The sequence below is a fragment of the Vulpes vulpes genome, chromosome 2, assembly GCF_048418805.1.
Source record: "Vulpes vulpes isolate BD-2025 chromosome 2, VulVul3, whole genome shotgun sequence".
Taxonomy (NCBI): domain Eukaryota; kingdom Metazoa; phylum Chordata; class Mammalia; order Carnivora; family Canidae; genus Vulpes; species Vulpes vulpes.
This window is the reverse complement of record NC_132781.1, coordinates 86780257-86786067: the sequence shown is the minus strand read 5'-3', so window position 1 is coordinate 86786067 and position 5811 is coordinate 86780257. Positions and strand designations below refer to the sequence as shown.

Sequence of the window (5811 nt, the reverse complement as noted above, 5' to 3'; positions counted from 1 at the left end):
AAGCACAGGTAAAAGGTAATTACTTCAAAGAAAGTTTTACAGTGCCTGAAGAAAGCTCAGTATCAACAGTCAGTTTGGGAAGAGAAACTAGTGGCTTGATAATGGTTGCTTATCCAGCTACACTACAGGTATTCATATGGCTTAGTATTATGCCTCAGGGCCTTTCTTTTTAGGAAAGGAAAATTTCCTGGACTAGATTTTAAATTTTAAAAAATCAATAATGACATGATATTGCACAAACACAAGAGAATAGTAAGGAAATATAGGAATAATCCCTATAGCATATTGGTTTCATGCCTCATTATGGTAGGCAGTAGTTTATTTTCTCCCCAAAGAACAAATCATTGTATTCTTCTACAAAAGGCACATTTGTGGGTCTGAAAGATGATAAGACTTGAGAGACTCTTAAAATAGTCTGCCAACTGAAGATGTATTTGTTTAAGGGCATTATTCTGAGGAAAGGGTCACAACTTTATCTAAATCTCAAAAGGTGACATTACCCAAAAGTGCAGACATCATTAGTTTGAGAGTTTTAAGAACAATGTTACCATCACTGTGTTACATGTGATTTCTTTAGTCTACATTTCCCAGAGGGACTTAAAACTATTACCATAAAAATTAACAAACTTTTCACTCAGTCCAGTAAGTTTCTTTAAAACAAAAGCATGTGGTATTTATCATGTATTTGTTAGGAATGAATGTTCTTGACCTTTTTCTCATACTTGGTCCAAATAAAGATAAAAGTTACTAAACTCAGAAGCTTTCTGATAAGTTCATGATAATTCCCAAGTGACTTCAATGGTTTTTTGTTGTTGTTGTTGTTGTTGTTAACACTATTGAGCTTACACAAATGTGATACTGAGAATGAAGATTGAAGTAGATGTTTGTGAATTTAACCTGTCATTTTTATTTGAGGCACAAATAGGAGTCTAATTTTGCAATGCCACTCTTCTCAGAAATGGACCTTCTGGCCTATTTAAACCTTATTTTGAGACTAAAAAGACCAGCTGAAAATCTTTATCTTTAGAAAACATGGAGAAAAAAATAGTAATGAATCACACAACATTGTCATTCTGGATGTAATAACGCCCTATAACAGGAAAATATGGATCCTTTGAACCATCTCAAATTCTTCAGCAGATTACCCAAATAGCAGATGTTTGTGAATTTAACTTGTCATCTTTAAAGGCAATATCTAATTGTTTTCCTTCATTCCAGCAATAAATAGCTCTATTCGCAAGGAAGGTCAATGTTACTTAAATTCCTTCTATCAACAAAATGTTGATATTTTTATTTCGTTTTATTTTTAGTTTTTATTTTTTATAAAACTGTATCTTCTTTATTTTGCATATTTTAATCTCAAAATAAAATAAACAAACACCACAATACACATCCAAACCCCTTGTTAAATTTCATGAGGGCTAGGGCTTAAGGCCCGTCTTTCCTGCCTCAAACAAAGACAGGAGGGGAAAAAATCCACTAGACATCGGCAGAGGGAACTAGGTGAACTGGGGCTACTCAGGGTTGCTGGGGAGCCATGGGGACACAGAGGGCACAAGGTCTGCGGGGAGAAATTAGTTGACTTCTTCCATGCGAGAGGCATCCACATCACCCTCAAGCAGAGGGATCTCATCAGGAACAGCAGCACTGGGTTCCTCTGCTGTCACTTCATCTTCATCAATGCCCAGGCCTAGCTTGATCATGTGGTAAATATGGTTGGGAGTGAGCCTGGGGATCCTCCAGTGAGAAGCTGGAGGAGAGCAGAACTGTTTCAAACAGCAGCACCACCAGGTCCTTGACAGCCTTATCATTCTTGTCTGCCTCTGCCTTCTGCCGCAGCGTCTCCACAATGGGGTGGTCCGGGCTGATCTCCAGGTGCTTTTTGGCCATCATATAGCCCATTGTAGAGTTGTCCTGGAGTGCCTGGGCTTTCATGATCCGCTCCATGTTGGCAGTCCAGCCATAGGTGCTAGTCACAATACAGCAGGGTGAAGCCACCAGCCTGTTGGAGAAGGTCACCATTTCAACCTTCTTATCCAAGATTTCCTTCAGAGTTTGCAGAGATTCTCAAACTTGGCCTTACTCTCCTCCATTTTCTTCTTCCCCTCAGGCAACTCCAGCCCCTCCTTGGTAACTGAGACAATACTCTTCCCATCAAACTCCTTGAGCTGCTGCACACAGTACTCGTCGATAGGCTCTATCATATACAGTACCTCGAAGCCCCATTTCTGCACTTGCTCTACAAAAGCGGAGTTGGCAACTTGCTCTTTGTTCTCACCAGTGATGTAATAGATGGACTTCTGAGTCTCCTTCATATGGGATACATACTCTGAAAGAGAAGTCATCTCATCTCCAGACTGGAAAGTGTGGTAATGCAGCAGCTCAGAAAGGCGGCACCGGTTAGTGGAATCTTCATGGATTCCAAGCTTTAGGTTTTCAGAGAACGCCTCATAGAATTTCTTATAGTTCTCCTTGTCTTCTGCCAATTCAGAGAAGAGCTCAAGGCATTTCTTCACAATATTTTTGCGAATGACCTTCAAGATTTTGCTCTGCTGGAGCATTTCTCAGGAGATGTTCAGGGGCAGATCCTCGGAGTCAACCACACCACAGATGAAGTTGAGATACTCTGATATCAATTCATCACAGCTGTCCATGATGAACCGATGGCGGACATAGAGTTTTAAGTTGTTCTTTTCCTTCTTGTTCTCAAAGAGGTCAAAAGGATCCCAACAAGGGATGAAGAGCAATGCCCTGAATTCCAACTGACCTTCTACAGAGAAGTGCTTGACTGCCAGGTGATCTTCCCAGTCATTAGTAAGCTCTTGTAAAACTCTCCATATTCCTCCTGGGTGGTGTCTTCAGGGTTTCTGGTCCAAATGGGCTTGGTCTTGTTCAGTTCTTCTTGATCAATGTATTTTTCCTCAATCTTCTTTGTCTTCTTTCTCTTGTCCTTCCCACTATCATCCTCCTCATCTGAACCCACATCATCAATCTTGGGTTTCTCCTTATCATCTTTATCTTCTTCCTCCTTCTCCCCTTTCTCCTCTTCTGCCTCATCATCACTAATTTCTTTCTCTCATTCCTTCTCCAAATAAAGGGTGATGGGATAACCTATGAACTGTGAGTGATTCTTCACCACTTCTTTGACACATCTCTCCTCTAAATATTCTTTTTGGTCTTCTTTAAGATGGAGGATCACTTTGGTACCCTGGCCAATGGGCCAATGGGCTCACCATGGTCTTTCACACAGTGAAAGAGCCCCCAGGGATCCCTGGATGACTCAGTGGTTTGGCGCCTGTCTTTGGTCCAGGGCCTGGTCCTGGAGTCCTGGGATCCAGTCCCACATCAGGCTCCCGGTATGGAGCCTGCTTCTCCCTCTGCCTATGTCTTTGCCCATCTCTTTCTCTGTATATATCATGAATAAGTAAATAATTTTTTTTAAAAAAAGAAAGAAGGAAAGAAGGAAGAAAGAAAGAAAGAAAGAAAGAGAAAGAAAGAAAGAAAGAAAGAAAGAAAGAAAGAAAGAAAGAAAGAAAGAAAGAAAAGAAAGAAAGAACCCTCAGCAGAAGACTCCCATGCATACTGCTCATCATTATTGTACTTTGTGATAGCAACCACTTTCTCTGCCACCAAATAAGCAGAATAAAAGCCAACACCAAACTGTCCAATCATGGAGATGTCTGCACCAGCCTGAAGAGCCTTCATGAATGCTTTAGTGACAGACTTGGCGATGGTTCCCAAGTTATTTATGAGATATCAGCTTTGGTCATACCAATGCCTGTGTCCACTAGAGTCAGGGTGTGTTCCTGGTGGTTATGGATGATGTCAATTTTCAGGTCTTTACTGCTGTCCAACTTGGAAGGGTCAGGCTTTCATAGCAAATCTTGTCCAAGGCATCAGAAGCATTACTGATTAACTCTCGAAGAAAAATTTCCTTGTTAGAATAGAACGTATTGATGATGAGGGACATGCGCTGGGCAATTTCTGCCTGGAAGGCAAAAGCCTCCACCTCTTCCTTTCCATGGTGCACTTCCTCAGGCATCTTAAAGGAGAAGAGCTGCAAGTACTACAGACCACGGTGGGCAGGGGCTGTGTCCCGCTCCCCGCACCAAGGCAGCGGCAGGGGGCGGGGGGTGACTCAAGAGACTATTTCGTTTTAGAGTAAGATCAGTTACCATTGGTCTTGGTAGCCATGTATCTATGTTAAAACAATCAGGACAACAGGACAAAGACATGAAATAGAGAACCACAAACTCCAAGTTTATCCTTCTGGTGATAATAGTTTTTAATGTCTCTATACAAAGTATAATCTCTAAGATGACTTTTCTTTAATAACAATTTTGGGTTTTTTTAATTAAAAAAATGTTATTGGAGTTCTTTAATAACAGTTTTGAATATTTCCTTTCATGTAGCAACACTCTGACTCAAAGAGTCAATTCTTGTTTAATTAGTTTTTTTTTTCTTTTTTAAAGATTTTATTCATTTTTTTCATGAGACACACAGAGAGAGGCAGAGACATAGGCAGAGGGAGAAGCAGCCTCTCTGAGGGAAGCCCAATGCAGGACTTGATCCCAGGACCCCAGGATCATGACCTGAGTGAAAGGCAGATGCTCAACCACTGAGCCAGCCAGGCACCACTAAGTTATTATTTTCTATGTAGTTTCTTGTTCTCAGCAATTCAAGCATTCTGCCAATCTTTAGAAAATAAATAAAATAGAATGAAACAAAAATCTGTTAGAGTTTCTATATTACTCCAATTACTGATGAGCAAATTTGAAAAGTAAAGTGAAAATTTTACAATATAATTTTACTTCGTTAACAATCTTGTTCCTTTCAAGAAACATATACATGTGTTTGCCATTCTCCAGTCAAGTGCTTTTCATACTTTAGTTCAGTTACTCATCATAATAACTTCTTGAGATGGATACAATGATTATCCATTACAAATAATTTAAAAAGGATTTTCAAACTTTAAGTAATGTACTCAAGGTTGTAAAACTTGTAAATCATACTCCTAGGACTTGTAATCAGGCAGTTCATAAGTTCTGAGCTTTTAACCCAAAATTTTTTTTACCTCCTATTTAGCCCTATTATCATTCTTTGTCTCACTATTTATTTTTCACTAAATTATGGTAATTTCTTTAGCTTTCTTTGGTTTGTATTTTTTATGTGTCTTTTTCCATTACTTAATATTCAACATTTCTTTGTTCTTATTTTTAGGTATATCTTTTAAATATAGCATGTTGCTGGATTTTTAAAAACAAATCTGATCATTTATGTATTTTAATTGGCAACTTGAATTGCAACTATGATGATTACTGATATATTTAGATTTATCTTTATCTTACTTTGAGCTTTATGTATATCTTGCTTTTTATAGTTTTGTTCTCTTTTGTTATTTCTTGCTTTTTTTTCTCTTTTCCTTTTTCTCCTTTCTTTTTTTCTCTTTCCTTATTTTTTTTTAAGATTTTACTTATTCATGAAGACACATAGAGAGTAGCAGAGACATAGGCAGAGGGAGAAGTAGACTCCTAGAAGGGAGCCTGATGTGGGACTCCATCCCTGGACCTGAGATTACACTCTGAGCCAAAGGTATAACCACTGAGCCACCTAGGCGTTCCTCTCTTTGTTATTTCTTGATTCTGATTTGCTTGTTTTTATATTTTGTCTTTTTAAAAGTTATGACAATTTATACATTGTGATTTTAATTTTTATATAGATAATATTTGCTTAGGTTACTATTACTATCATTTGCTTTGCACTCTACTCTTCTTGTATCTAAGTTGCTTTTGTTTCTTTCTTTCTGAAATA

The 5811-nt window shown here is 38.5% G+C and overlaps 1 pseudogene; it reads right to left on the bottom strand.

The window, feature by feature from the left end:
• Window positions 1-1574: 1574 nt before the first annotated feature.
• LOC112921535 (heat shock protein HSP 90-beta-like) lies at window positions 1575-4061 on the bottom strand (annotated as a pseudogene).
• Window positions 4062-5811: the final 1750 nt, after the last annotated feature.